The 23,709-nt window shown below is 45.1% G+C and overlaps 1 protein-coding gene across 2 annotated transcripts in view; it reads left to right on the top strand.

The window, feature by feature from the left end:
* The first annotated feature begins 21,142 nt into the window (after window positions 1–21,142).
* SNCAIP (synuclein alpha interacting protein) overlaps window positions 21,143–23,709 on the top strand; it is a 222,656-nt gene continuing 220,089 nt past the window's right edge. For both annotated transcript variants that reach the window (XM_076065631.1, XM_076065592.1), the window contains exon 1: window positions 21,143–21,394. The gene's annotated coding sequence lies outside the window, so the exon portion shown is untranslated. The remainder of the gene's footprint in view (window positions 21,395–23,709) is intronic.

Genomic DNA, 23,709 nt, shown 5'->3' with positions numbered 1-23,709 from the left:
AAGGCCGGTTGTAAAACACAAATGTAAAAATGTATTTCTGTGTTGTGATGTACAAGCTCAAAACGTCATAGATTAAGCCGTCCATATATTATGCCCAATGACATTCCAATTATTATTTATAATAAGTTACTGTTGGGTTGGATTGTGTAGGTATAATGCCAATATTCAGCTCTACCCCTCTGCCACCCAACAGAGCCAATGAAATAAAGTTGCCACGTGCACAAATGTGCTAACTGAATTGGTTTCTCAGTGCACTGGAATGTTGAAAAGCAAACAAGATTTGGCAATTTTAAAGCCTATGTGAATAGAATTTACTTTCCAGTTGTGCTATTGGTGACATACCCAGAGATGAATGAAGTTCCATCCAGAACTCGAAACCTAACGGTGCATCACCCAGTGTCATAGAACAGCCCCAGAATCTGATATCACAACTGCAGTCACCTCTGTAGACATCTTTACACTATGGAGGGCCACCTTACAATGCCTTTTTAAAAACATGTTTGCTCGATAAATTTTGATTTAAAGCTTTCGTGACTGCAGGGATTCATATTCTTGGTTCTTTCGGTAAAGTCACGTAGACGGGACAATCAAATAATAAAAATATAAAACAATAAAATTATATTTTATATTTTAATTATTTTATTGTTTCCCTTCTACGTGACTTTACCGAAAGAACCAAGAATATGCTTGCTCTATGTTCATGAAACCAGATCTGGAAGAAGCCAATTTCCTTGAAAAGCCAAATGATTGTTTTATTGCACGTGGTGTGGTTATGGGTGGTTGCCCGGAATCGAACCCAGTGTTCAACATCCATGAACTAGCATATTCACACTGCAGTATTCTAACCATGTAGAACAATGTCAGCGGCTTGTTTTCCTGACTTGGCTTCATTGCACATGTTTCCCCTGCTTTGTGTGGGAGATACTGTCCAAGAAAAGTGCTCACAAAGCAAAACTGCGCATAAAATGTAGTCTCATGTCCAACCGCATGTGTGTGGATTCAAACTGCATATAGCAAAGTTTGGGTAGAAATCGGTTAGCCGCATATACGCGGAATCGCACAAACTGCACTCAATCTAAAGCGAGGGAAACCTATAAAAAAAATAGCAAATGCAAATTAAGTTTACATAAACAATTATTTAAGATTGCCATATATTAAGCTTACATCTATATATTAAGCATTCATTTTGTTGTAACATTTTGTTGTTTAGATGTATGCTTAATATGTATAGTGAAAACAGCAGTACATATACATTGGGTGCTATTGATGTTTAATAATGAGCTGGTCAACTTGTGTTCTCATTTAACTCCTTATTGGCTTTCCTTCATATTAAACTACAGGTGGAGTATTTTGAACATGTACATTAAATATCCTTTTGGTAAATTGAATAGGATGTCTGACATGGACAAATAGTAAATCAATGTCTAATGTAATTGATAATGCTTTTCAAAGGCTTTGTAATATACAAAGTGTGTAGAAATTGGTCAGTTGTAAATATCTATATATGAGGATATTTAAAAAATGCTCGCAGATTGTAAGTACAGAGCAATCCATTTGCTTGCGTATATGCCCTATGCATGATTTATGATCAAAAAGGCTTGGTAAATAAAGATGTTAAAATGTACAAACAGACAGTCGATTTAAAGCTTTCGTGACTGCAGGGATTCATATTGTTGGTTCTTTCGGTAAAGTCACGTAGAAGGGAGACAATAAAATAATAAAAATTAAAATATTGTATTGTTTCCCTTCTACGTGACTTTACCAAAAGAACCAAGAATATAGACATAGTCGAGTCAGCGGTTTGCTGCTCAAATGAGCATTTAAGTGGTGCCCATCCCTTGACGTTTCTGAGCCAGTGATGGAAATTCCTTAATCCTATGCCAGGGCGAGTCTAGTATATAGTACAACCACTGTTACCTTCCCTACAAAGTGGTAGTATTTTGCCGAGCCTGGAGGGATGATGGGCTGAATCAACCCCCAAACCGGGGTTTGGACTTGGAGCCTCGCCACTCACTATCCCGCGGAACCACCTTGCCGGTTATTATTAGAGTACTTTAGTAGCCCAGGCATCTTTACAGTTCTTAATTGAAAGCATACAAATATGTAGCTTGAGAAGAAACATAGTTTGGAGTTCATGTTTGTAAAGACACTTGTACTGTACTTCAGTGTAGGGATAAGAAGAATAACTTCTATCCCCCGAGAGCCTCACTGAGTCTCAAGACTTAGGAGGGGGTCCTGATTTGAGATGTTTTGCCAATCGCATTCATGAGTATTTACCATGTGGGAGGAAACTGGAAAACCCATGCATGCAAGGTTTGACACTCAGCACTACCAGCTCCTTACCACGTCCATAGTTCCAGGACTACAGCGCCTAACTCTGCCCAGCTTTTAATGTGTGGTGAAAATGAGTGTATTTGAGTTTTTCCTTTCATGATTTTTCTTGTTCCCAGCATATACTCAACCGTATGCCAATATTTGGCTTTCAAGCACTTTTTTTTTTCAAGATATGGGGATTAAGATTTGATGGACAGCCCGTTTCTGCTATAACGCGTGCTTTCATAATGCGAATTGGATAAAATAATGAACGTATTAGGGAACATTTTTTATAACGCGGATGCAAATTGGACATAATGCGATTGAGTGAACGGAACTTCGTCACGCGAGTAGGAATAAGCGGTTGTTTGTATGGCTGCCTTGGCATAGCATCACACAAGGTGGGATGCTGCTGGATGCTTCTCGATGCTGCCCACGCGCCCCAAGTCTTTGTTCAGCCTGCATACTCATCTCGCGTGTTATCGTGGACTGCTTTACCCTATATTATTTGTCGTCTTGCTTTTTGCATACAACCTTGTTGATTTTCATTACAATGAGTGGCTTAGTGACTAACACTGTAACATACATTTTTCACTCATTTAATGTTTTATTTAATTAACGAATTATATTATTAAACTTAAACAGTAATTATAAAATAACATTTCGATTTAAAGCGGATGTGTATGCTTTAACTTTAACATATCCATTTCTGTGACCAGTCACAAGCTAATCACTCAGCCATTTCAATGCTAAATTCTATGCTAATTCCTTTGTCAAGGCGCTTTGTTTCCTCTCACGCAGCTTAAAGGTCGCGATCTGAGCGTGGCTTTTTCGCTCCAGCGCTGTCCTCCAGACAGTCTCGTCCCTTCACCTGATGAAGGCCGCTTGTGTTGTGGCCGAAACGTCGTGAGAATTTGATTGTGTTATTTTTATCAATTTATTATTTTATTCTCATTCTGCGTGACTTTACCGAAAGAACCAAAGAATATAAAATAACACATAAATCAACAATAATATAGCATGAAAAATGTCAGTCATCATTGGTGTTTTCGAAATCTACTAACCCCTAACCCCTTAATTCTTCCCATTTAATTAATGGTTATTATAACGCGATTTTTTCCAGGACAGACGATTTGGATTAATCACCGCAAGACGCAAGATACAAATGGTAGTACTGTATACTTGCGTTCGAAAATAAAAAGTTCAACACGTTTGTACGTAATCTTGGGGTGGGCTCAATACAAATTTTAGCTTTTCATATTATCTTGTAAAAAGCATAGACCGCTATTGGTGGGGTTTATTCTTTAAAATTCGCTTTTTAACCACCTCTCGAGCATCATTCGAATTTGCATGTACGTCTTTCGGAACCAGCTGTATCACGTGTGTCTTTATGCGTTTCATACATTACATGTGTACGGTGGATACGTTTCAGATGTCATTTTTCGGATATGGGATTTTTTTTTGATGTAATTTTGATTGTATTTTGGATTTAAAAATTTCAATGAATGACATTTTGACAACGTTCAAGTTAACTATTGCATTTGTTTCATGTTTAACATTTTTGCAATACAAGTATCATTTTTACGTAAATATTTCTTCTTTTAGTAATTTAAGCCAAAGTGACACCATGTGACATAATTTGTACTTAATTTTTTTCGATGTTTTGTGTTTTTATTGATTCAAATGATCACATTTTACGCATAAGCATTTAAAAGGTATGAAAAGCAAATACATTTCAAATGCCAAGAATACTCAGTAATATCTAAAATTGGGCCTCAAATTCCAATATCTGCAAAAATGTCATTTTAAACTAATGCCTTATGTATATGCACATGCACATTATTGATTAATAATCAATGTAAATTGATTAGCACGGTTGGCTACGTACGGTGCGATAGAAATTCAACATGTTAATTTAAACCACAAATATAGTGACACTGAGCTCCACAAACATCAATTATTACTGCATATGGAATAAAGAAGACCATGTACTCTGAAAAACAATACATCTGTCGATACACAGCAATGTTTTCAGTGGGGTGTATATCTGCGTTTCATTGCGGTGTGGAAAAGGATTATCCTTATAGATTTTTCAGACACAAACTCTGTCAAACACTGGATTATCAGTAGAAGATCTCTTATCCTCGTGGCCTGTGACATGCTGTGAATAATCCTCATTAAAGAGTCGCTTGAGCAAGGCCCGGAGAGAGCCGCTAAACCGCTATACCCTCACCCTAACGGGAAAGGAGAGAAGTGTTCACCATGTAATATATTAAGCCAATAAGAGTAGCAGTTGCTATAGAGACAACTGTATGCCTGAATACGGCTCTCGCAACCTCAGGACAGAACGGACATGAGTTAGGCCGTCAAAAAAAATCTACACCTTCCAAAAGTTGAATTGCAAGAATGCACTGTTACTTATGGAGAATCGGGAAATGTATGCCGAAGGACCCTGGGTCTGCAACCCGGAGGGAAACATTACTGACAGACGCGGCTGGTGTGCTTCTGTGGCATGTCCCCCTGCATCACCAAGCAGTGGGCAGAGAGGAGTGCAGCCATCCGCGCTCACTACTCAGGCAGAGGCACTGACACTGGGTGTACATTTCAAACTCGCTTGTCATGGGTATCTCTGTCTTCTTTGCCTAAGGGCTGGTCCGTGACTCCAGCTTCCTTCATCCGATCCGGACCCACATCTTCATCTCGAGAACATCGCACTCCTGACTTGGGTTTCTTGGGCCACAACTCGGGAGAGGAGAGTTCAGGTGGCTTCCTCTTACCTGCCTAAAAAAAATTGTGGGGGTTTTATTGGTGACACCATCACCGGATCGGCTTTAACATCGTGGTCAGGCTAATTAGGTACAGACACTGAATAAAAAAAAATCTGAAAACACACATGAGACCACAGTAGCATCGTACCAATTCAGGTGCAGTAGTACCGTATTGTTTTTAGTCTTGTTGTCCTTTGTCCCTTTGTAGATCTAAGAGCTGTTGTCGCTATGAGTATAGAGCGCAGTGGCTTTTGGCTAACCATCGAAGAAACGTTCACTGCATCACACAGGCTTTCAGATGCGCTTCTGCGGCCGTCTGGAACATTCTTCCGATATCATTAAGCCATTGTAGCTCTGCACCTTAAAATCTAGATTATAAACGAATTTCTTTCAAATTGCTTATTTTTATTTAGCTGTCCTTCCCCCCACACATCCGATTAGCACGGATGGATACATACGGTGCAAAAGAAGTTTAACATTCTGTCTTGTCGTATTTGAATTGTGACCCTGCAAAGACATCTTCGACTCATAAGTAGAATTACATCATGTTCCGCATCAACTGGAGCAGCGTTCCAAGGGCAAAGGGGCTGTTACTGACTATAAATATCCCACCCCTACCTGTGAATGATTATCTCCATGTGCAGCAGTATAAAAAAAAAACTGTATCTGTTCTGTCGTTCATAGCGAGAGTGATGTCTCTACAAATACTGTGCAGTGCTGTACTACATATGAATTTGCTTTTGCATCTCTGTGAGTGTTTCTAAGTAGCCACGTATGGTTATAACCATACTGTTAACGTCGCACGAAGACATGTTGTATTTGAATGAGTATATATGTTATAATATACACACATAATTTAAAAACCTCACCACATCTGTCATTAACACCATCTTACAAGAGAAAAGCACAAGTGCCGAAAGTTTCAGGCAGTTGCACTTTGTCACAGTAGATAGGTTGAAAATATTTGACTTACCTCTAGTAAATCACACTTTACACTCATAACAAATGTGATTATTTTTTCTATACATAAATACAAGATAAACTGTCCATGTTCAAAACACTCAATATAAATAAGTTGATAGGGTCGTAATAAGTAGGATTTCCATGCCATTTATCGACCCAGGAAAGCCTCGCTGAGTCTTAAGTTTTTTTTTTTGCAGGAGAGTCCTGCATTGCATTGCTAGACCAATGCCGTTAATCATTGGTTGGCATACATATGGAAGGAAACCGAAGTACCTGGAGAAACCCCACACGCATCAGGGGACAACACGCAACACAATCATCTCCTGGCCACCTTGTAGCCCCATACCCACAACACCTTGCCAAGCCTCACCCATCTCAAGCGCTAACCGGGCTTCTCTGTCTTGCGTAGCTTCTGAGACCCGACAAGCTCGGGCACAGTTTGGGTGATATTGTCATAGGCTGTGTATGAGGTGCTGCGACGAGCGGCTACAATCCAGGGGCGGGGAACATTTTTTTCCTGCCAAGGGTCATTTGGATATTTATAACATCATTCGCGGGCCATACAAAATTATCAACTTAAAAAATTACCTGTTATTATTTTGGTCGAACATTTAATTAACTCACCCCTAATGCGATGGCTGGAACTGCCTCTCTTTGGCGAGGTGTGTGGTGATGTTAGCTGGTATTGATGATGTTAGCTGGTATTGATGATGTTAGCTGGTATTGGTGATGTTAGCTGGTATTGATGATGTTAGCTGGTATTGGTGATGTTAGCTGGTATTGATGATGTTAGCTGGTATTGATGATGTTAGCTGGTATTGGTGATGTTAGCTGGTATTGATGATGTTAGCTGGTATTGATGATGTTAGCTGGTATTGGTGATGTTAGCTGGTATTGGTGATGTTAGCTGGTATTTATGATGTTAGTTGGTATTGGTGATGTTAGCTGGTATTGATGATGTTAGCTGGTATTGATGATGTTAGCTGGTATTGATGATGTTAGCTGGTATTGATGATGTTAGCTGGTATTGACGATGTTAGCTGGTATTGATGATGTTAGCTGGTATTGATGATGTTAGCTGGTATTGATGATGTTAGCTGGTATTGATGATGTTAGCTGGTATTGATGATGTTAGCTGGTATTGATGATGTTAGCTGGTATTGATGATGTTAGCTGGTATTGATGATGCTAGCTGGTATTGATGATGTTAGCTGGTATTGGTGATGTTAGCTGGTATTGATGATGTTAGCTGCTATTGATGATGTTAGCTGGTATTGGTGATGTTAGCTGGTATTGATGATGTTAGCTGGTATTGGTGATGTTAGCTGGTATTGATGATGTTAGCTGGTATTGGTGATGTTAGCTGGTATTGATGATGTTAGCTGGTATTGATGATGTTAGCTGGTATTGACGATGTTAGCTGGTATTGATGATGTTAGCTGGTATTGATGATGTTAGCTGGTATTGATGATGTTAGCTGGTATTGATGATGTTAGCTGGTATTGATGATGTTAGCTGGTATTGATGATGTTAGCTGGTATTGATGATGTTAGCTGGTATTGATGATGCTAGCTGGTATTGATGATGTTAGCTGGTATTGGTGATGTTAGCTGGTATTGGTGATGTTAGCTGGTATTGGTGATGTTAGCTGGTATTGGTGATGTTAGCTGGTATTGATGATGTTAGCTGGTATTGGTGATGTTAGCTGGTATTGATGATGTTAGCTGGTATTGATGATGTTAGCTGGTATTGATGATGTTAGCTGGTATTGGTGATGTTAGCTGGTATTGGTGATGTTAGCTGGTATTGATGATGTTAGCTGGTATTGATGATGTTAGCTGGTATTGACGATGTTGCTGCTACTCGCAACTGCTTTTCCGGGTTTGCTCCTAGATTTATTGAATTTCGAGTCCCGCCTGCGGTTGCCTTGGCAGGGCCACACCAAATGATTTCGCGGGGCCTTATACGGCCCGCGGGCCGGACGTTCCCCACCCCTGGGCTACACGGAGCGTAAGATATTGGCGTGCTTTGGGGTTGCCTTGCCCACTGACAAAATCCAGCAGCTGTAGGCTGCCCTGTGGCTGAGGGCCCCCGCAGGTGATATATATACGGGATGTTTAGAACTGTACTTGTATTGCGATGCCCATAAAATCTAAATTGTATTGTGGTGTCATTGCAATTGAGAGTATTTGGCTGCTGTACATTTCTGCACGATAAGCCACTTCGTTGAGCTATCACTTGTGGCCAGGTCGCTTCTGAAAAATAACCATATAGCTCAGTTGGCATTACCTGGCATTGTTTTTCGTTTCAAATAAAACAAAAATAATTGAAAAAATATAGTTTTTATTTTGTACCGACTCTGGACGTTCACATATCTGACCTTTTCACATTTCCCCAAATACCACACAGTTCCAGGGCAAGTCGGATACGCGACGTTGCACTGTAGAGGAACAGCCGCTACCGTCAGCATGTGCGCGGTTTATGTATCCTCGCTTCGCTGACAGAACACCGCGGTTTTATTTGTAGCTTGTTGCCAGGCATGGCATATTTATGACTGCTTATGGGGGTGAAACCTATGCCGAGGACTGTAACGCCTCTCTGGAAGGCTGCTTGGTCAGAGAACTTCGGCGTATTAGAGAGAGTGAAGTATTGTTAAATTGACAAAACAAATACATTTATAAACCCTACTGGACCAGCATCAGTGTAATTTATTACCATTTTGCAAATCGAATGCACGTATACTGCATGCATGTACGTGTGCACAGCCGTTTGCCGCAATCCACTGCTGGATGAGTGCCCTATCCACGCCATGCGTAACGTCCGGATTAATTGTCTATACTTCACCACGCTGGTCATTGCAGGTAGATGAAGGTGGAGCATAGAAGTATAGTACAATGCCTTCTGCTGCCCCCACGTAGTCCTGGAGTCTATAACGACCTTCTGTGCACGGTGGGGTTGCCCATATCCATACCCTATCCAGGCTCAAACGCCGCTTCGCTTCTGAGATTTGATGAGCATGCGTGCATTCAGAGTGGGTCGGTCATTAGGCCACACCTTGTGTGTGCATTCGTTGCTCTCCGTTCTATTATGCGGCCCGCGTGATGCTGTAGCAAACGCCAGATTGGTGTTTGGGACTCGGCACGTCCTCGTTTGGGCGTCATCTTTCATAGCACTTGATTTGGAAGCCAACGACGGCAGTTGTCACGGAGAGTCTCGCCCTCACCATACGAAGGACAACATATTCGCAGTGTGTTGATGTGGCTTTCTCACGGCTCGATGTACGAGAAATGCTCTTAAAAGCTGCTCTTTTTGGGATAGCCGTGGCGAGCGCTGCTCCTTTATCATTCGCGACGTTTTGCCTCCCACGCTGGAGGCATTTTTACTGCTTGAAGATGGAAGCATCACTCTGCCTGAAGATGGAAGCGTCACACTGCCTGAAGATGCCTCCATCATGTGAGGTGAAACGTCGCGGAGGAGACAGGAGCAACGCTTGCCACGGCTATCCCAAAAGAGCACCTTTTCAGAGCAATTCCCTCGAATATTCATGTTAATGTCAACTCAAACTTCTTGCCTCTACCACTTAGCTCTTTTAAATGTAACTAGTTATGATTCACAGCCCGGTACTATTTGTTTGTGGACGGTCAAGGCTTCCCATATTCTTTGGACAATGGCCATCCTCAGCGCTGGTCTTCAGCTAATGGTTGGAATTGCTGGTATCTATGCCAATACGCAATCTAGTCTCGCTGTTTAATTTTGTATATATATCATTCATTCCAAGCTTGATAGTGGAGTCATGCCGTGAGACAATTTAAAACAAATCATCCAAATCTTTTACAATTAGTAGAGAAACATCAAACACCGTCCCAGGGAATGGACCCCTACAAATATGGCATCGTAAAACTAATTTTGAATCCATTTAAATAGCCACCACCGAGAATAGAGTAAGAGGCGAAGGTGCAGCCCTGCAATAGCTTGCCCCACAGCCGGATGACGGGCCTCCACTAGAGGGAGCTCTGGAGTGCCCCTCTCCATGGGGATCTTGGCCTACTCTTCCAAGCTTGTTAGGCATCTTGGAAGATGGTGGCGGTACCCGCACTTTACCCCACCGCCGGCGACCTGTGATGTACCTGGTGGACAGAGGCGAGAGATGTGTGTGCCCATTCCTGCCACTGCAGCGTCTGACGAATATCTCTGGATTCCAAGCCCGGTGTGCTCACCGTCGCAAACAACAAGCTGCAGCGTCCGATATCGGACGGTGTACCCTCGGGTAAATGACGTCGCACGTGAAAAAAGCAACATTTTCGTATTCTCAGAGCAGGTATATGACAAGTGAAAAATGTATGTAATTAGGGATTTTGTGTGTGTGTGTGTGCAGTCACTGGTGGCCGCGCCACGGTCTCCTGACGGCGTGCAGTGGCCCAGATCTCAACTGGTGATCTCGGCAGTGTTGGTTCAGTGCTCTGACAAGGGGCATTAGCACTCTGAGCTATTTAGCCACGTCTAGAACAGCCCCGGTCTATCCCTAAGCACTATTGACTTCCCATCAAGTGGGTGCGCTCCTGATGGCACTTGTCCATCCCAACGGGTTGCTTGGCTAAAGTTGACAATGATAGTCATCTCGTCGACCGTGTACCTTCACAACTGGCTCATTTATTTTGTGTGTGTGTGTGTGCGCGCGCATGTGTAACAGTTCAATTCTGACTAAAGTGACAACTAAAATTAAAATACCGTACGATAATATAAATAACAGCGGTCAATATACATTTATGGTTGAGCATACAGGCTGATCAATTTATAATAATACCCCACGAGCTTAGCTTGTGACATTGTTAAAGGTTTTTTTTTTGCAAAACTTCGACATGCCTCCCATCTATTTCAATACATTTATTAAATCTTTTAAAAGTCTTCCTGTCAGATACGGAGCCATCACTCTACAACATTCAGTCACCTGTTGCGAAGAGAGCCGTTACAAATCAGTGGGGTATCTATAAACGAATCACGCTATTTATCATTACAATAGGGAGTAAATGTGTTTTTTTCTCTTGATCCATGAAGGATCTCATGGCACTGGAACTCAGAACGAGTGCTGCGCCATAGTTTTACTGAAGTGTTCATGTTAAAATAAACCGTGTCTATTTTTCTTCCTTACAAGCAACGGCATCAATTAATGTGCATTTGGCTTCATTCCCCACTCGATATTTTCCGGGAATGCTGCACGGCGAGCTTGGAGTAGGGATTATTTCTCGGTCAGCACTGAATGAATGTGCAGTGGCGGGCGGTTCCTGCAGTGGGCCACATCCTGGCTTCAGAGTGAAACATGTGGCTTGTGTTCCGTTGCAACGGCATCAGGAACCTAATCGCACATTGGCTGGAAATTACACAGAAGAGGACTGACATCATTGCTAAGTTTCGCTGGTGCAGAAGCGTTACTTCATCGTCAGAGGACACCTTATTTGAGTCTCCCCTCGTAATATCCCTTATATACGCCGAGCAACAAGAACATTTTTAGGAGGGTCCTGCATCATGATCATTGGCCAATGTCATTAATAAACATTAAATGGCATGTGGTATACAACCACAACCCTGGAAAGGGCGCTGTATAAATCCTAAATAAAATAGACAGCATATATTCATACAATGGGGTTAGGTAACATTCAAAGCTCTGCGCTGGTGGATTCAAGGAACCGCCTTTTCATAGCCACCTCGTAGCTGAAGCCTGCAACGCCTCGCATTCTCAGGCAGCATTCGGTCGAAGTACTAACCAGGCTCAACTTTGCTTAAGCTCTCGGGATCTAAACTTGATTTGAAGCTTTCGTGACTGCGGGAATAACTCTTTGGTTCTTTCGGTAAAGTCACGTAGAAAGAAAATAATTTAAATAATAGAGTACGACGTTTCGATTGCATCACAAGCAACCGTCACCAGGTAGAACTAAATTTGAGAGAGAGACAAAACACAGACAACGGGGACACACAGACAGACACACAAGCAGAGAGAGAGAGACACAACATAGATACACAGAGATCTGACGAGATCAGCCACCATCAGGGCGATGTGGTCGCAGGTACGGATCTCGGCAGCTCGTCATCTGGTTAAGTAAAGGATGTTGATACACACGACGACTGGGATCTCATTTTAGTTCCAACTGGGGACCACACAAGTTATAACTTACTCTAAATTAAATATACTTTATTAATACATATAAATAGGATAAACGGTCATACCCACTAATCACGACGTTTCGGCCACAACACAAGCGGCCTTCATCACGTGAAGGGACCAACCTGTCCAGCGGAAGCGTTGGAGTGAAGAAAGCCAAGCAGTAATTCATATTCTTGGTTCTTTCGGTAAAGTCACGTAGAAGGGAAACAATAAAATAATAGAAATATGAAACAATAAAAATGTTTTTTCAATATTTTATGTTTTATATTTTATTAATAAAAATATAAAACAATAAAATAGTTTTTTTAATATTTTATTGTTTTATATTATTTTATTGTTTCCCTTCTACGTGACTTTACCGAAAGAACCAAGAGGATGAATCCCTGCAGTCACGAAAGCTTTCAATCAAAAATCAAGTGGTTCCAGTTGATTTTAATAGCAAATGCACGGATTGGCAATACAGTATGTGGATTAATAAAAGATAAAGGTGCAGGCCAGAAATTGCTTACTCGCGACATTGCTGGTGGAAGGACCTCCGCTAAAGGGCGCTCTCGATGGTGTTGGGTCTACCTACACTCGACCACACCAAACGCGATCTGCCAATTAACTTGTGGTGCGCACATTTATGCTGCCTGGGTGAAAAGGTGGGGGGGGGGGCAGTCTAGGAACGTGGCTCTCATGTTTACAGTGCCGCGCGGGGAAATGCAATCTAAAAGGCGACCTCTGGATTGCTAGTCCAGTGTGATAACCATAACACAGCGGCAGCTCCTTTCCTTTCTCGGCTAAGAAAGTAAACAGTGTGCTGTGTATTTATTGGTAGACGCCTGCAGTAAATGGGGTGCTGCGGTGGCGAGATGTTAACTACCTCGCCTGGTTTACAGGAGGTCTTGGGTTCGATCCCAACCCTGACGCCTGCTGTATATTTGGAGTTTTTTGGTGTGTCTCTCCCTGGAATGTTAACGACCTCGCCTGGCCTACAGGAGGGCGTGGGTTCAATCCCAGCCCTGACGCCTGCTGTACATTTGGAGTTTTCGGTGTCTCTCTCCCTGGAATGTTAACGACCTCGCCTGGTCTACAGGAGGTCGTGGGTTCAATCCCAGCCCTGACGCCTGCTGTACATTTGGAGTTTTTGGTGTGTCTCTCCTCGTGGTCGCGTGGATATATCCCTGGGTCCTCCGTTTTTTTTTCTCCACATTTAGAAACATGCGTTTAGCATATTTGGCTGCTATAAATTTCCACATGATAAGCCACTTACGTTGAGCTATCATTTGTGGCCAGGTCGCATCTGAAAAGAGCTATGTGGCTCAGTGGGCCTTATCTGGTCAAATAAACCTATTACCGTTATGTTCACGTATTCTCATGCTGTTACCAGTACAAAAACAAAAAAATAACAATCCTGACATATCTACATACAGTATAAGAAAAAAGAGTATCAGTAAAACTTAGAATTGCCTACTTGTCAATGGATGTACTGCCTCTTTATGGATGTGATTATTGTCGGTTGCACCAGTGGCTGAAATAAGGTTCCCAAAAAATCATAGATGACCTTTATTTGTAACCAGGAAAAAGGTCGTTGAGAGAGGTGTTTCAAGAGACACCTTGGCAATTCTCCCACAACTGGATGCAAAGGTACAGCCCTGCAATTTCTTGTTCCCGCCACTGCTGACGGAAGGGCCTCCACTCGGGAGCCCTTACCGGAGGGGGGTATTTTTCCTCATCTCCCACGCTGAGCAGACGTCTGGTGGTGGAGGTGGGAGCACCCACCACTTGACCCCACCTCATGCGGCCTGCCCTACTGCTGGGTAGACAGTGGCTGAGAGGACAGGAGGGTTGAGTAAGGGGGGGGGGTGATATTAATAAAAGTGCCCATCGTTTTAGGTGCTGCACCGGGAGATAAAATCCAACTGGCGATCTCTGGATTTGCAAGTCCAATACGGCTATAACCATGCCACCCCGGCAGCGCCTGCATGTAAAGACTGTACAGGGAAATGTATGCGCAGCAAAATAATCCACAGATTCACGGGAATGCGTTTATCCTCGCCAAAAATTGACCAGCCACTTCGTCGAGCTAACATTTATGATAGCCAGGTCGCTTCTGCAAAAGAGCTATGCAGCTCAGTGGGCCTTTTTGCCTGATCTATACAAATAAATTAAATAGTTTATTTTGTATCTACTCTATATCCGTTCACGTTGTCGCCGTCTGGCTGCGCGTGTGCACGCTGCTGATGCTGCTCGGGTCTTGTCGGGCCCCGCACGACCCCCCCCCCCCCACCCCGGGAAGTACGAGAAGGAGGTGGAGGTGGACAATGAGGTGGAGGAGGCGGTGGCATGTTCGGCGCGCAGGCGACTGCAACCCCGCCTGCAGGAGGCGCCCACACGCCGCCCGCATCTCCGTGTTCACGACGACGAGGGCCGGCGGCGAGAGGACCACGTGGAGGTGCTGCAGTGACGCAGACGCCAGCGCCTGGCACCCCGGGTTGTCAGTCGCGCAGCATCTTGAGCACTGCGGCTGCAAGGAACGGCACGTTATGGGGGCGAGTGGGTGGGTGGGTGGGTAAGGACGATGCAGACTTATTGCGAATGCGTTTGGCAGCAAGAGGTCCTCTTCCCCTAGCCTCGGGGGCAATTAAGGGCCCGTGAGTGTCACACCCGCTGCCGCTTGCGGCGTTAGTTACCACCGCATCTAAACGTTGAACTGCAAAGGTCGTCGTTGCTTTGCTTCGGTTCCAACGATTCGGCTACCCATTCGGGTGGCTGCCGTAGCTGATCACTGTTATAACGCTGTGGGTGATCACGATATAATTTTCTCCGATACCAAGGTTCTTTGCAAACCCACGGGTTTTTATCAGAGATTTGTTCACGAGGCAATTCAGATCCACAAACACAGACACAATTTCAACCGAGAAGATGGTTTCAAATTAAGCAACCATTGGAAAGATGTTCTAAATCGAATCAAACATTAAACTAATTTTCAGTGGTACAGTATATTTTTCAAGTAGTGTCACCCCAAACTTTCGCAGCTCTTAAAAATTCCCTTTTCACACCATCAATAGGTAAACTCCCCCCCCCCCCCCGCGCCAACCGGCAAGTGCACCCGCACGTACACCACCTCTATGCTAAGTCGGCCAATCAAATGCTAATTTTCATGCTAATTCCTTTGTCAAGGCACCTTGTTTCCTCGCACACAGCTTAAAGGTCGCGGTCTGAGCGTGGCTGTGTTTCACTCCAGCGCTGTCCTCGGGACAGCCTGATCCCTTCACCTGATGAAGGCCGCTTGTGTTGTGGCCGAAACGTCGTGATTTTTGTTGTTTTATTTTTTACCTACGTGACTTTACCGAATAGAACCAAAGATGATGTATTTAAGCAGACAACCCTTTGAGATGCATTGCATTGTATGGAATTAAAATGAGGTGAGCAATAAGTATCTCTGCCTTGTAAGATAAAGAAAAAATATTGTGTATATATGGTCGGGTGTCATTTTAGGCAATGGCACTTCTTCGGATCGTGATTCGCACGGTTAGTTACGTACGGTGCGAAAAAAGTTCAACACAGGTTACATGCATTCGGGATTGTGCACCGCTGTCAATGTAGTTCCTTCATTCGTTTGTTTACCTATACACCTTTGCCCCATCAGATGTGTAAAGGTGCAGCCCTGCAGTGGCTTGCCCACGCCATTGCTGGCAGAAGGGAGTTGTAGAGCTCGCTCGGGAGAGCTCTCTTTAGACCGGGGGTCGACAACCTGCGGCTCTTTAAGGGCTGCTTCGTGACACCGTCGATTTACTAAGAAAACCACCCTCTTGTATTCACCACTTGCAATGCGGCTCTTGAAATATCGATTTTGTTTTTGTTTTTTTACCGAATTCGAAAAAAATGCCTCTTCTTGTTATTTTGGTTGCCGACCCCTTCCTTGCTCTCGACTCGAGAAGGTCAATCACAATGCAGCTCGTGGGAATTAATGGGTGGGGTCCACAGTATTCCCCCAGTCTGTGGCTTATTCACGACACGAAATTGCCTCCGACTCCTTGCTGTCGACTCGAGAAGCTGCAATCATCATTGGCTTACTCGTCCACGCTAGCCAGACAGCGTTGTAAGAGGTGAATATGCTCACAATGTACGCCACCACACAACGACCTGTGCTTTACCCATCGACACCGGTGGACAGACAGAGGTGGGGCATTTAAGAAACTTGCTTTGTTTTAACTGCCACGCTGGGAGATATAGGAACTACATTATGATTCTATTACTGAAGTGCATTTTTTTAATGTAGTTGTAATTTTCAAAAGTGAGAATTGCTCCGCGACACGCACACGCTTTACACAATACACGTCCTTGTGAATGAGATGCATTGTACGTATTCATTATAACAGATACCATCGCCGTGATTGGAACCTTCTTCCATTAAGCCCCCGGGATTGAAAGCACTTAACCACTGTTATCATTAAACACTGCCTCGCAACAGAACACCATGAATAACGTGTTTGGGCAATGTCCCGTTTATCCGGAATTAAAATGTTGACAGCTTTAAAACAATGACATATGAACACACAACTGTAACGGTATCGAGTCCAGGGGTCAGCAACCTGCGACTCCGGGTGCACATGCGGCTCCTTTAAAATATATTCTACACATACGGCTCTTTAAGAACTGCCTCGTGACGTTATTTATTAAGGACTATCTGCTATTCACCTGCATTGCAGCTCTTTTACCGAATTCACAGAAAATGGCTTTTCTTCTTATTTTGTTTTGCCGACGCTCTGGTACACGATCAGTATTTGCAACAACGAAGCTGCTCCAAATGTCAGCGTTTTAAAGGCTCTGCTGCAGACAGCGCGATGTTAAATGGACCCATTTTATTTGCAGCTGTGACAACACGGTGCATTTTTAATATGAGATATGTGCATATTGCGGTGCAGTATATGGAATAAGTTTGTGTGCCTGGTATAAAAAAACGTAATAATGCAAAGCTTTCCTCCATTGCACCATATCAATCTTTTTTAATGAACAAAGTTATGGCACATACGCGGTGCAAACGTTATCTCGCGTATGAGTACCACTACACATGCACGTGTGCGTGATGGTTATAACTTACCGGATAGCAACTGTCTTGAATAGATGGAATCGCCAGAACGGATACTTATACGGGTCATGAACCTTGCAATAATCAAACATTCCCTCATTGCATGCCTGCTGCATGTTGTACCATACATACGGAGTAAGGGGGGGGGGGGGTCACGACACCCCCCTCCCTTACAAGCTGCTGTCAATCAAAATGCAGCAAACTCGCCGTTCCAAAATCACGTGTGAATTAATGCGAGGGGTCCACAGCTTTCCCCAGTCTGTGGCTTATTCACGACCTAGAATTGCCTCCCGTATTATTTACCCATATCCTGATTTTGTTTTAATTATTACAGTACATACAACGCTGTAGTATATTAAAACAATCCTCCACGGGCCTCTATGGAATTCAGCCATACAGCAAGCATCATACTACATGCTTTAGCAGCGCAGCCATGGAGGATACTGGCGGAGGAGTGATGTAAGCCATTCCTCCCTCCTGCTGTTGGAAATTTTAATCCAAACCACGCTCTTGCGGCAAAACAGCTGATTTGTGAGCCATTCATCAGGCTCGCAACATCAATCCGTCCAGTCACACTGGGGCAGCATTACACTCGCTGATGTACAGCGCTGATTCTGTTCTAGCGCACCGCGCTTATGTTGCAGCTCGCCGTGGGAGCTGGACAACTTAATGATGTTTTAAACAACCCTACTCACAAACCCCTCTCATTTATGCAAATCAGCGCTGAACGACCGTATCAGCCTCAATGCGTCTGATTCTTAGTCAGAGCTGTGTGCCGGTTTTGTACCTGGTTTGGAATACCAGGTGCTGAAGAATTGTACTGTTAGGTGACCAGGTGATGAATGTACAGCAGATGATTATTGAATCCATCTGTGTGGAGCTTTGGGTGTTACTCCCTCGTACGCATGGGGTTATTTTTTTCCCCCTCTGGGCACTCCAGTTTCCTGCCACTTGTAGCCAAACACTGATTAATGGAAATTTACAATGGTGGCTCCACGTGAAAGAGTCTTCTGACTCAGCGACAACTGTCTGGCTAAATAAGGTACATTGCATTATTATTATTATTTTGCATGCAATTGAGTCAATAAGGTAGCATATCAAGCAGTGGATGGATGGGGGACCGAGGTTACTGTTATTACGAGAGTGGAGCCGCGGTCACAGTGGTTACTGCGCCACGCAATGAACCCGGCCATTCGAGTTCGATTCCTAACCACGGTCTTATTGCTCCGTACATAGTTAAAGTACCGTACAACAAATTTTCCAAGACGTGAATAATAATGATTGACAATCTATTTTCAATCCACTCCTGGATGAAGGCCTACCACGCCGTGTTGGAAGACGATCGCTTCTGTTGTGATCGTAACGTCGTGGTTTTTTGTTTATTTGTATTTATTAATTATGAACTTATCTACGTGACTTTACCAAAAGACCCAAAGAATATGGTTATGAGGGTGTTTGACCATACTGCATCATGCTGGTTAGTGTGGGTAAGCGATGTTTGATGTTTGGCAGGAGGTGGGGGGCTAGAGTCGGTTCAATAGATATCACTCGCCACTGATGTTATATCCATTACCCTGAATCGAACTCGAGGCATTGGTTTGTATAGCACGGCATGACGCAACTACTGCGTTCACAGCTCCCCCCCCAGTAAATACTACATTGCGCGAAGAGTGGACAAATAAACTTCAACACTAAATGCCTTATTTTGTCCTCGTTAAATATCTGCATAAAACACTGCAACATGCATCGTGTATTTAATTTTATCTTACACAAATGGCCCCGTTTCCAGTCCCTCGCCGTGCGCGTGACTTTATCTTTACCCTTCTAAAGCCCTCTCCACATAGCGTGTGCTCTCCCCCGCGACGGCCCTGATTTGCTGTTGATTTTGGCCACCAAGAAGTAATTAAGCCAAGGAATTAGACGCACGTTGACGCGCATGTTTACTCTGAGCATCCAATCAACACTGGCGCGGAGGGCAAGTTCTGTCAGCAACGAGCAACTGTGAAGGTTCGGAGGAGGGGAGTGGTTGCGTGGGCCGGAACCAATGTCAGTAGAACTTGTCCCTCCTGGAATTATGTTGACTCACTTACGCCCTCCTTTTGTTCTGTCGAGTCAATTTGAAAAAAATATCGCGGTTTTTTTTGTTCCCCGCGTTACGGATCCGTTTGTTCCCCGGGTTACGGATCCGTTTGTTCCCCGGGTTACGGATCTGTTTGTTCCCCGGGTTACGGATCCGTTTGTTCCCCGGGTTACGGATCCGTTTGTTCCCCACGTTATGGATCCCTTCGGCGTTGTAGCGCAGTGCACGGACACACATCGAGCAACGATTGCATTTACATTGATCGCACCCAATGATAATTCTTTTTTTTTTTACAAAAATAACGGAAATTATAATGACGAACCACATTATTTACACGTAGCCGCTTCACGTGTTCGGAAGACTCGTGATAAAAAAAGTCCTCCATTGGGATATTGAATGAGTTGGACGAAACAAGAGAACTCAGACAGAATACACGTAAATGAGGGGTTAACACAATCCTGGCCACATCGCAAACCAGAGCCGACAACACCCGTCAGTCAAACCCTGACGGCCACCCATCCAAGCACTCGCAGGGCTAAATCCGGCTTATATTCGGAAATCCGACGAGATCGGGCGTACTGCGTTGCGATTCGACCGCATGCACCCGGCTGTCTTTGTCTCCGCCACAGCCTTTGTTGACCCAGACCCCATCAGGTACTCATCCTAGGCTAAGTAGACATAGGTGAGACCCAGATCACATTAGGATGCGAATTGCTACGGACATGTGCGTGACCAGGATCAATCATGGGTCGTTCGCACACAGTGACCCACACACGCGCGCGCGAGCGACACACGCGGACACATTTCCCTCCTATAGCCACACAGACTGCTGGAGCAAATGCTATTAGCGAGCACCTACGAAGACCGGCACGGTGCAAAAGCAGGTTGGTGTGGTGACGCACACGCAACGAAGGATCCCTCTTATAGCGTGTTGGGACAAGTGCTCTTGGCGAGCACTTATGAAGGCCTGCACGGCACACGATGGGGTGGGTGGCCAGAAGCACGCACGACCGCCTTTGTCTCCCCAGTGACGATATTTACTACACACCGCACCAGGTGCTCATTTGAGGCTGAGTCGACCTAGGGGAGGCCCAGGACCGCTTCAGATAATCGTCACCGGTGGTGGCCGTGAGCGGGAAACACACACACACACACGGTGACATTCCCACGTGCGGTGCCAGTCACGCACTCGCAACAAACACGAATGGGGGGGGGGGGGGCGAAACACATTCCGACTGCGGAATGGCCCACACGTTTCCCAACACAACAAGACGTGCACACGGGGCAGGGCTACATTCTCTGCCCCAGGGCGCCGCGTGCCCGTGCACACGCAATTACTCCCGCTCGCATCCTGCAATGGGGCGGAAACCTTCCGTCAATTGTCGCCCACCGCCTCCGAACGGCGCCCCGCCCCCCTCCACCCCCGTGCCAAGCGCCTCGTGGAGGCGAGCACCTGGCACGTGTCCAACGAGCGGGATGACGAAATTCGCAACGAGCATCTTGGTGATGGCGAGCTCCCCCAGCACGGCCTGCAGGAGCCGTGTACGCTGGCGCAGCACGTTGTGCACGATGTGAGAGTAGCAGTAGACCACCGCTAAGGGCATCAGGCGCGCTCCGCGGGGTCGTTGCGCCACCTTGCTCCTCCTGCCCAGGTGCACGTTGAGCAGCGTCGAGGAGGGCACCACCACCCAGACGACGTCGGTGCGCGCCGCGATGAAGCAGGCGGTGTCCACCAACGCGACCTCGTGCGCACTCTTGAAGTACAGGGTCATGGCGATGCTGTGCGAGTGGTAGAACGCCACGTACTCGCAGCCCTGCTCATGACCGCGCGGCCCGCCAGCCCGAAGCGCCAGCGGGCACCCGTGCGGTAGTCGGTCCACGTGCATGGGCCACACGGACATTGCGGTGAAGTTTGCGGCGACGATGCTGAGCAGGGTGGGCGAGTATGCCCGGCTTGACGCGGCTGACCAGCACGCTGTAAAGCAGCAGGCAAGTTGCCGCTCACTCCGACGAAGAACGAGATCGCTTCATAGGTGAGCACCACGCCCCTGGCTCCCAGGACGCAGCAGCGAGCGTGCGGGGTGCAGTTACTAAGGAGCAGGGCAGTGGAGTTGTTCATGGTTCGTTGTTTCTGTGTACGAAGGCTGGTTGATGCTGCACCTGCGACGTGAAATATTATACACGACGTGTCCAGGTCTCTCGTGGATACGGTGACGATATCGGTGGAGCACATCCACACGGTTCGCCCTCTCGCTCCCTCGCACCCTCGCTGCACACGCAGCAAGGAAGGGTGCTTGATCCCACCGTGTTGCATAGTAAATCATGTTTGTGCAGGTGCGCGTTGAACAGGCCCCCCCCCCCAAAAAAAAACAACAACACGCGCATAAGTTGAATGGGCTCCTTTCTCCGGCTCTCCGCTCCCCTACCTACCACTGCAAGGAAGGTGCACATTAACGACTGCGTAATTGTGTCATTTTCCTGAAGGCAATTGCAATGTTTAAGGTTGCATGCGCGTTGCAGTGGCAGATGCGCACAGAGGGGCGAAAATGGTGTTTTTGCTAAGCCCAAGAGCTTAACAAAGCGTCGATGCTTTACTTAACCTCACCTATGGTGGTGTCTCCCCAAGCAAGCCACGCCGGGTGCTTGAGAGCCATCACTCAATCTAAGTGTGTTCTCACATGACAATTAAATAAAAGACATCAATCCGTTTTGACAGCTGAGAGCCGTTTACTAGTCAATCCGATTAAAGGGCAATTTTAAAATGCATCTTGCTCCTTCGGTCAAGTTAACCATCGAGCACAAACCTAATGAGTGATTTGTGTCCTTGCATTTCACGCTATCGTATTTCACATCACTAATGTTATAAAGGTATTTAACATGATTATGCGGAGCGGAGGATACACCTACTCCTATATGAAATCTAAATCCCAGTACTTAAGCCTACGTGCCTTAGAGATCGTGCAATTACGCAGGGCCGTTTATTGGAGCAATCTTTGCCATTGGGTCCTGTTGAACGCTTTACATATTTTATATTTTTTCAGTGCCACAGGACAGCTTTTGTAAGCTTTCATAGGGATAACACCTCTTTAGAAGTGTTACTCCTGGCTCCGCTAAGCATAATTGCTGTTCGCGTTTGATATATATAAACCAGACCGTGTTGTGTCGCTTAAACGCCGTCAAAATATAGGCCGTTGGTCATTGTATTTCATACGATCAGCGCTTGCATCGAGTCGACGGTTCGATCTCTGTTGCCGACGCGTCGTTTTCGTGTTTTTGGCAAGAAGGTTGGTGTTATATCCCAAAATATGAGAATTATACCAAAAACTAAAAGCTGAAAAGACAACCGTTTGTAGCCTAATTCGTTTTCCCTGCGTCTGTATTTCAAGAGATATTGAATCTCAGTGAGTTTTGGTTAAAACATTTTTTTTGACTTTAGCTTCTTTTAATTTCATAAGAATTCAACCTCTGCTCACATCGCCGGGTGGCGCTGTTTCTAGAACACTCGACGAGCTGGTAGCGAGGTTGGAGGCCAACTCAGCCCATCCATGATTCAACAAGCACCACTTCAAGATCTCGTGGCCGTTTGGCTGGGTAGCCTGACCCACGCCTGTGGAACTTGCTATTTCCATTGATTGGCTGGGTACCGCCAACATAAATTAGTGCCAACCCATTACAGTATTTGTTAGCTTCGGGAGACAACGGTGATTTGAACGCCACGTAAAACAGTAATTTCCCGGTTTACTTCGGCGATGCGTTCCTGAAATGTGCGACGACGAATATCGAAACGACGTCAATCAAAGCGATTTACAGGGTAGGTGGAGGCGAAGGCTGAGGCGACTGATACGAGAAAGGACGGACAATCCTTTCAGCGACATAAGTGTGGGGGCCGAGGCGACGCAAATCAGGTCGCGGTATTAATAAAGTGACGACGTATTTGCGAAATGACGGAATAGGGGGAGAGGTAAATTGGTGTATTGCTGTATTAATGCTAATTATTTTCTCATGAGATACCCAAAAGCCGGCAGTGGCTTTGTGTGGTAGGCATCCTGAGTGCTATAATAAAGGGGTGATGCTCAGCAATGCCATTTCCTGGCCACATCGCAGCCCCAATCTTACAACACCTGGCAAGCTCTGGTAACCGCTCGTCTAAGTACTTAACCAGGCACGACATGCTTAGCTTCTGAGATCTGAGAAAAAATAAGTGACATATTAGCCTACACTATATATTTTATTGCACTGCCCTAATAGCACACCATACTAAGAAGAAAGACATTTGTAAACACAGATGGGTAGAATGTAATATAATTACTGTACACAAATGCACATCCACACATTCCCCTCATTAACG

Source organism: Petromyzon marinus, chromosome 1 (assembly GCF_048934315.1).
Source record: "Petromyzon marinus isolate PM22_M1 ecotype Great Lakes invasive population chromosome 1, UKy_Petmar_22M1.pri1.0, whole genome shotgun sequence".
Lineage (NCBI taxonomy): Eukaryota > Metazoa > Chordata > Hyperoartia > Petromyzontiformes > Petromyzontidae > Petromyzon > Petromyzon marinus.
Note: the sequence above shows the minus strand (reverse complement) of the source record. Positions and strands in the feature narration are given on the sequence as shown.